The sequence below is a fragment of the Ostrea edulis genome, chromosome 3, assembly GCF_947568905.1.
Source record: "Ostrea edulis chromosome 3, xbOstEdul1.1, whole genome shotgun sequence".
Lineage (NCBI taxonomy): Eukaryota > Metazoa > Mollusca > Bivalvia > Ostreida > Ostreidae > Ostrea > Ostrea edulis.
Window position 1 is genome coordinate 70,063,265 of NC_079166.1, and position 9,878 is coordinate 70,073,142.

The 9,878-nt window shown below is 35.7% G+C and overlaps 1 pseudogene; it reads left to right on the top strand.

Moving 5' to 3' along the window:
* The first annotated feature begins 1,019 nt into the window (after positions 1-1,019).
* LOC130053633 (THAP domain-containing protein 10-like) lies at positions 1,020-4,577 on the top strand (annotated as a pseudogene).
* The last annotated feature ends 5,301 nt before the right edge of the window (positions 4,578-9,878 follow it).

Here is a 9,878-nt window from a genome sequence, read left to right on the forward strand (position 1 = left end):
ATATCCTTAACAATTGATAGCATATCCTATGATTGGGATTGGTACAATAAAGAACCTTCATTGGTACAGGTGACCATTCACAGGTCAAAGCTTGTAATGGCTTTGAAAGTTTCTCGAAATGGACGTAAAACAACATGCAAACAAAAACACGCCTCCGAGGCAGGTTAGCAGTCAATCGACAATAATTCACCTTGATAAACAATAACTATATATAATCTCTACAGGTTAGAACATGTGTATCTATCCCAAATCATAACATATAAATATGCATACCATACGAAACATGCAGCATTGATTGAGGAACACTAAGAAGGGGTTTATCTTTGTGAAAGGTGAAGATAACGAGCAGTGATCAATTTCATAACTCCTATAAGGAATACAAATTAGAGAGTTGGGCAAACACGGGTCCCTGGATATACCAAAGGAGTAAGACTCCCCTGTTGACCGGTCACATCCGCCGTGAGGCGTAGTCAAAATCAATATGCCAAGATCGGTCTAATATCGGTATTAAACAAATCGGACAGCAGTTTACCGAATGATAGGCTGTAATGGCAAACTAGATCATTATAAAGACCACAGAATTTGTGAAACGATATTGTGGAAATATCTGTAACATCAGCTTATTTGCCACTAGCCAGTAAAACATCAATGAGGCCGTTAAGAAGTTATGCCGTATGCACTAATATGAAAGGTAAAGATAACAAACAGTGATCACTCGCATAATTCCAATAAAGAATACAAAATAGAGAGTTAAAGTGTCCCGGAAGTCAAATATACATTTTGGTTTATCTTATGTATTTTTAAAAAATAAATACCGATCGTAAAATTCTTTCAGTAATTTTTTTAATCAATATACGATATAATTGGCAAAAACAACCTTTTTCGTAAATGCACACCTTTACGAAACCGAAAACCAGACTGAAAATGTGATACCGGATCTGACACCACAATCCATCATTGGCGTGGGGGTTTTTTTCACAGCAAGACGAGAGTGCAAGAGAAGAAAATATTCGTAGAAAATGGCAAGTAAGAGTAAGGGACGCATGTGTGTAGTTGCAGGATGCAACAACAGGTCCTCGGACACCGTTTCCATCCATGTTTTCCCGAAGGACAAACGACAGAGAGCAGCATGGACTCGATTTGTGAGGCTGATCCGTGCAGACTGGACAAGACCGTCCCAATATACTGTTGTGTGCATTTCACTGACGGATGTTTCGAGGGTCAGTTTGCACTAATGAGGGAATTTGGAATTCCTGCGAAAAAACTCCTCTGTCTTGGTGCGATTCCATCGCTTTATCCTAAGAGGAAAGTGGACGACTTCAACCTTGCCTTCCTCTCTTTGCCCGAGCCTAAACCCAAGCGCCAGCCTGCTGCCAAGCTGGAGGAAAATAGGGTAGGTGTGTGTAACTTTATTATGAAGATTCCATCGGTAAGATAGTTGATAATTTTTATTGTAGTATGTGACGTTCATTTAGCTTTATTCACTTTATAAGTTACAATACACGTGCCATATGATGGGTCTCTTACATGCCCCCATCTGATCAGGACCCTAGATTAGATTGCTGTTTAAACATATTCTGTCATATAGATCCACTGACCTCTCTTAGTAATGTGATCAAGAACTTTACATAATTTAAATATACGTAGACTTCTATTACTCTTTTAGTGGGCAACATTATTTTTCCAACACGATTAAATGTTAACATTGCAAAGATACCAATTCTGATTAATCAAGTGAAGGCTGAGTGGTGTAGAGTGGGTGGTATGTAACCCCTGATATAACCCCTACATGTACATCCTTTGGATTTATACATTAATGGAAAGTAGATTATTTCCAAAAATGACATATGATGGAAACCCCTCTTCACTGATTTAATTTACACAAATAATGGACAGATCCAGGAATTTTGGAAAGGGAGGGGAGTTCTACCGATATTAAATTTTAGTACTTAAAGGGAATTCCACCATCTATATGTATGGGTGTTTTTTAGCAAACTTTTCTGATGAAAGAGGAGGGTTCCGACCTTTAGGATACCCCCCTTTTGGATCCCCCCACTGCAAATTATTTCAATATTTATTGGTAATATTTAATTTCACCAATCAGATTATAGTGTTGTCTTAATACATCTGTTTTGTCGGCAGTCGTTCACTAGTTCTGATATGTTATTGTGGTATATATATATCAGAATATGCATTTTACATCGGGATCAAAGTTTGTTATATTGTACATGTTCTATGAATTGCATTAAAACAAAGCTGCCATTGATGATTGGTTTGAATAGTCTATTTTGTCACGAGAAATATGTGCAAATATCATGCATTAAACTGGGAAAGAGAAGTTTGAGTGTTTGTATATTTCTTTAAATTTGTAGATATTATCAGAATTGATACTCGAGAACGTAAGTACTAGCAAGGCAGTATCAGAGGATAGGATGGAAGTACCTGAGATTGAAAAGATGGAAATAGATAATCCAGAACCAGGTGAAACAGTCAGTATAATGAATGATACAAATGACTAACACTTTTTCTATGAATTGTTGTATAGTAGCTGACACAGGCAATTACATCTCTTGGGGTCAACTTTACTATTAAAGAGTAAAGGTATAGAACTCTAAATAGAGGGTTCCCAAGTAATTTACTTGGGGACATTTTATTTCACCAATTACTCACATAACCATTTATCAAGATGTGACAATTCACCCACTATTATTTACTGGTGGGTTTTATTTCAACGATTCTTCCATTTTTTTTTTTTGACATAGGAGGGTAATAACCCAGAACAAGCAATTATGTACAGTGTATATTGTAGTAAGCATTGTTAAAGCTACACACACAGACAACTTTGCACCCATATAGGGTATATTGGGCTGGCAGAAATAATTTGAATGTGCATTGGACTAAGAATTTTATTAATTTATTGGCCTCTAAATTAAAATCATGTCTTGTTTTATACTGTTGCTGAACATTAGAATTTAGCTTAGATATTCAGATCAGGAAGTGTTGTTCTATATTTCATAGCCCTTGGGAGTAGTGATACTTTTTCACTAGTACTCAGGTGATCGATAAGGCCTGTGGGCCTCTTCTTTGTTTAAAAAAAAAACTCCTTCTCACACAGACACACACTTACATGCATATAATTTGCAGATTGACATAATTTAAGGTACATTGGACACATAATTATTAAAATTTGTTTCCTTCTAAAAAAAAAAATCATACGCAGCAAATTCTCATTACATGCAAGTATTACTTATCTTGTTGTAGTTCATATGAAAAGTTAAGTACGATGCCTTATGTGTACGTTAAGAATGATTAAGTATCAAAAGAAACAATGTCTCTAATTTTTGTTTTATCAGGCTGCAGAGACTGGAAAAAGAGTGCCTTCAACAGCAACAGGGTGTCAGACAAAAAGTAATGGGAAACTGAGTGTGAAAATCCAAGTCGCTGCTAAACAGAAAGAGAAAGGTAAGGCCTTAGTGTTATGTAACTTTCGTTATAACTGTAGTACATTACATCATGTTAGACTCATCGTGATGTAAATCAAACAAACCACTTAATGTATAAATCCAGAAACCTATTTTGGTTGTATCAGCTCTCATTTAATAGATTGATTTGATGAATAAAGTGTTATTATCAAGATAACATTTTTTTGAATTTTCAAACTAAGATGAGGCATCAATAAATTCAATCTCATAGTTATGAGACACATTGATCTGTTTATTTTTATATATTGCCTGGTCTAGTTTAGATTTGTAGCCATACATTGGCCTAACATATTAAAATGATATTCATATAATAGTGACTATGGACAGTTCATTCATGTAATATTTCTTGTCTATTATTTGAAGGACTACAGGTGGATTTTCAACCCAGGGTGAGAAGTATTGGGATCCAGTTTAATGACAGACATTATGTGAGGGAACATCTTGTGATCACCCCCGACCCTATCCAGATGTACGAGTCCTCCAACAGCGAGGAGTCAGAGGACCAGACAGACACATATTCGACATCCGTTTATGAGCTGTCCAGTACTAGCTCAAATGACTCTCATCTAACAGATACACAGTAAGTAACTAGTGCATATGTTCATATGATCTGATCATTTCTTTAATCGCCTTGATTTTTTTGTTTGAAATGAAAAAAAAATCATTATATAGGCGTTTTGTTTTTCCAGTCATGAAGAGTACAATCCATTGGAGGAGAAGAAATTTATTTTCTCTGCATCAAAGCTGTTGGAATTATTCAACACCTGCAAGAGATGCAACAGATTCGCCACAGCTTCCATTCAACAACGAGTTGGTACGATGGTAAAGATGGTAAAGATCGCTGCAGAGTGTGAGTTTTGTTCATTTAAATGGCAGTGGTGCAGTCAGCCCTACCTTGGATCCATTCCTGCTGGTAACATTGCTTTGTCTTCAAGCATTCTCTTTTCGGGTGCCCTAGCTACAAAGGTTCTATGTGTCCTACAGTGCATGGATGTTGCTACCATCAGCAGTAGAACCTTTACAAACCATCAGTCAACTCTCCTTTTTCCTGCAACCACTCGTGTTTGGGACAAGAATCAACAGGATTACGTATAACAAGCAGAAAAGAGAAATCGACCCCTTGTTATAGGATGCAATGGTCGTGCCGACTCCCCTGGTCACTGTGCCAAGTTTGGATCGTACAATATCATTGAGCTTGAGGAAGGTGTCGTTATTGATATCAAGCTAGAGCAGGTAAATTAACTGTTGTATCAAGTTTTGGCTCAAAATTATTATTACATGTTAAATTGAAATCGCTAGAAAAGACAGGAATTAAGTTAGATTAAATTTTACATTAAACATTGATAATCCAAAAATGTTTATCATCATATCATTCAACTTGCTAACACTCAATTTGACCCAACTTCTTTCAAAATAAGAACTTGACATATCTACCGCATATGGAAGAATTATCAGTTTGTTGCTAGATAAGTATGTAAAAATGGTATACTTGTATGTTGTAAATAAGATTTAGTATACCGGGGTATATCAATTATTCTTTTAGAGCAATGAGGTACAAAACAGTAATGCCATGGAGAAATAAGGTTAGAAACGGCTTGTGGATAAAGAGCAAGAATCTGCTGATTGGAACCATTATAATTGATCACCATGTTCAAATCCAAAAGAGAATAAGGAAAGAACTGACAGAGACTAAACATTACTATGATGTATGGCATGTTGCAAAAGGTATGCTATACACATATCTGATCATTACAAATAAGTAATCATACACGCAGCAACTAAAGTATATTGCTAAGATTTGAAGTATTTATGTTGAGAAAATGTGTAATTATTTTATCCTTTTTTATTGGGAAGGCTAGATGATTGCTGATCTACATTTTAATGAGAATTTCTCAAGACCGCATGCCATAACGAAGGAGCGGGGTCAACAATTTAAAATCAGCTTTCATAAGTTTAAGCACCGCGAATGCAGTGTTCGTAGAAAGCCTGTTGGTCCTACATTTAGTAAGAATGTACTTCTAAAGATAATCCAGTATCATAATTCATATCACAATTAATTGGCATGGCATTTTTACCATTTTTGCATTTGTCACTTTTCTTTCAATCAAGTTTAAAACAACAATAACAAAGTTAATCAGCATTATTATTATTTATCAAAATACAATACATATAGTAAAGAGCAATTTATTTATAAGGATATAAAACATACATAACATTTTAAATAGTGTTCATTTTTTTCAGACTATGCATCAGTCCTGATGAAGGAGACTTATTTGGCCATTCAAGAGTCATTAGAACCATTACCATGCTCATTGCCAGCTCAACCACCTCCACTGTGCAGTGAATTTTTCCATCTTGACAAAGAAGAAGCGGTTCTATGTTTTAGATCGAGATTCAGTCGGAAGGAGACATCCGTGTGAATCTGAACAAAACGTGACGCTAGCTCTTTGGATATTCTAGAAAAGCAGATAAAAGATATGTTGGCCATACAGATGTGCTCTTTTTTAATCTTGTTTTAAAATGTTTAATCATTGTGAAAAATCTTTATCTTCGGGTTTTATTTACATCTGAATAAAAGTCATATCTAGCAGTAGGTTGTGAAAATAAATTATTTTTATACAAATAAAAGATTACTGTGAACAACCATGATATAGAATCAGACCGTTAGGTAACAATCTGTTTGGAACAGTGTATTTTTGCAAATAACTTATAGAATGAAATATTAGCATGCAAGGTGAAGATAACGAACAGTGATCAATCTCATAACTCCTACAAGCAATACAAAATAGATAGTTGGGCAAACACGGACCCCTGGACACACTAGAGGTGGGATCAGGTGCCTAGGAGGAGTAAGCATCCCCTGTTGACCGGTCACACCCGCCGTGAGCCCCATATCCTGATCAGGTAAACGGAGTTATCCGCAGTCAAAATCAGTGTGCCAAGAACGTCTTAACAATCGGTATGAAACACGTGAGACAGCATTTGACCCAATGCGAGGTTGTATTGACGAACTAGATCGTTATAACGACCATAGAATTTGCGAAATGCTGACTTCAATCGAGACTGTTGAAATCCCTGTATGCAAGGTGAAGATAACGAACAGTGATCAATCTCATAATTCCTATAAGCAATAGTATATGTAGTATTAGCTTAGTATATATAATAGTCGTAAGGGTTAAAAAATGATAAGACTTGTTTTTTAAATGGGAAACATTTTATTTGCAATATTGTTTGTGTAGCTGATGCTTTCTAGAAAATTGATATTTAGTAGTATTCTGTTTTGCCAGTATTTACTTTAGTTAAAATTATGATATTTTATACTACCATTATCTTCATAAATGTCTTATTTTTCGGCCATTTCTGTTAGAATGTTGTGCTTGAATTATGTTTGTATACATCATGTATGAATCGTACATTTGTTTTAAAAAAAAGTTACTTTATCAAAATTATACCATTACTTAGGTGCATTGAACCCTCGGTCCTCTTAAGAGGGAAAGGAATTCCCTCACAGCACATGAGGGTAGAGGGACTTGCACCTTGTGCCCTAGGTATCCTTAGCACCATCAAACAAATTGCTTGTGTGTTATGTATCTGTTATGCCTGTAATTCCGGGAAATGTTTGAAATTATTCACTAATGATAAACTAGTAATGGATCCCAATGGTTATGTGCATTTTGTATTGATTAGATTAATAAAAAATTGACTTGCTCTTCAATTGTTGCACCCACTTCTCCATACTGGGATCAGTATTGGTAGTGTGCCGTTTCAGGCTCATACACATCTAAATACACTGATGAAAATCCACGCAACTATGTTAAGGCTTCCCGGAGTTTGAAATGCGTTCAAAACATATATTGGATTGCGAGGTCGGTTTTTAGTTTTAGCTTGTAATTTATATACTAAGTACAGACAATTTATATAGAAGGTTCTCTCGGCTATACATTAGCATATCTGTTATGATATCACATGACTTCGTTAATCACGTGACGGTCATTTATAATTGTTTGAAGTGTTTCACATAAATCGCTTCAGCGCAGCTCATTTAACAATTATTTTTACCTTTTTGTTTGACAGGGGATGCTTACTCCTCCTAGGCACCTGATCCCACCTCTGGTGTGTCCAGCGGTCCGTGTTTGCCCAACTATCTATTTTGTATTGCTTGAGGAGTTATGATCACTGTTCGTTATCTTCACCTTGAATAATTGAACTCACGGAATCCTTGTGTACCCAAAATGTGCTTGGGAAAAATGGTAGTATTACTTGCGTACAAAATACACGTATTTCATGAAGAGTTCAACTTACTGACACACTTACCTACACATTTGAGGGTAATCTGTATTCAAACAAAGCCATCATACATTTAACCAAGCAAGATTCGCGTTGAGAACAAACTTCTCCTACGATTTCCGTAATAAATCTCAAATGAATCCTTATAAATTACCTGCGCTAGACTCTTTTATAAACGCATCATAAATTCTACCTCTTATCACTGGTATAAAACAGAGTACATTTCAAAAGTATATTTTTCGAAAGCAGAGTAAAGACGCTGAATTTCAATCAAGGGTAATTAAACAAACTATTTTAAAATATTCGGACATATAAGATATTAAAATACAATTCAAACACGTGAATTTTGCAATAGCGTTCTGACATCTTATAGCCAGTTTCAAATAAGGTCTAAAGTTTTTGGCACTCTCCCCGTCATAACAGCTCAAGTTTGCAGTAACTTGACATCATTTTCTATTATGACATCATATATTGGTAGTTCAGAGAAGAAAAGGCATAACGTTCTATAAGGGAATCCTTAAGCTACCCGCGCAGTGTGTTAAGTAATGCAGACCAATTCCTTGTTGAATGACTCCCTCTCCTCATCAACCCTTGCTAATTCGGTGCAGCATGCACTTTCCTTGACAGCTGACATATGGGAAAAAATCCACATTTGACACCTAAAATGATTTGTAAACCATGTAAATGAAATAAGAGAGAACTCGATCATGAGGAAAAGTACAAATATAACAGTGTAAAGTCACATCAGAGGATAGAAAAATCAATGTTATTTTTAAGTTCATGAATTTCAGCTCGTTCTCAAGGAAATAATGAGCGAAAATACACCACAGGAATAAATAATTTCGTCTGTAATAATAGTAGGTCTATTGATAATTGAGGGTATATACCATACCACTCGCTAATTAATAAGGGATGGTATGGCATAGACCACTGATATTATTACAGACACTATATACAATACCACCTCCTAATTATTAGGGGTGGTATGGTACAGACCCCTAATATTATTACATACACTATATATGTATAGTGTATGTTGTATGGTACAGACCAGTCAGACCACTAACATTGTAATTACATATTCCTGTGAATACGACGCGGACAAGCGTAACATGATGATTAGACATCTGTAATTTATCATTAATGTAATTACGAATGATGTACAAATAAAAATAATTGATCAATTTCGTATTTCCTAAAATTTATTTCATAAAAAACCCAGTCTAATGGCGTCTTACCATTCCGTACTTCCGAGGCGATGTTCAAGCTGTTCACGTTCAGCATTCTCCCCATTTAACTCGTCAAGATAGTCAGAATCCGTTGCAACTGGCTCATATTGGTAAGGGACGATGTCTGTACGTCCCCGTTACGATAATCCTCAAAGGAAGACGCTTCAAATGATATGTGGAGGTCGATTTCGTCCACAGAAACGGAAGTATCGTTCTCATTTGCCATACTTGCCTGTTTGAGATTGATGGGTTGTGACGTCACACGTCATTATGGCTAAATATAGTAAAACCGGAAGTTCGGTTGATTGATTTCGGGCAGGTGCAAAAATAGCTAACTTTGACGGTGAATATCTTGGTATTGAATACACGCACGATCATATTTTTTTCCTTATATTTTTTAATGAATTTCTGAACCAATTTCTGCACCCATGACTTCCGGGGCACTTTAAGCAAAGACGGACCTCTGGATATACGATATGTGGGATCAAGTATCTATGAGGAGTAAACATCCCCTGTTGATATACAATAAGTATGAATATAACAAGATATCCGCAGGCCTTAGCGGTCACTTGAGTACTAGTGAAAATTCCTGTTCTGAATATTGAAGCAAAATTCTAATGTTTAGCAACAGTATAAAACAAGAGGTGTTCTTGAAATTTCAATGCCCTCAAAAGTACATACACTGAAGAAAGGTTTTACATAATATAATATGTGTATCAACATTGAAAGATACGATTAATCTGGATCCATCCTACAGTCAAAATCATGGGTTGTGAAATTCCCCATTTTTGTAAACCATTTTCTGATATTTCTAAGTATGCATTTATATTTGATACATTATCAGTAAACTTAATTTTGACTTCCCCCTGAAACCAAACCC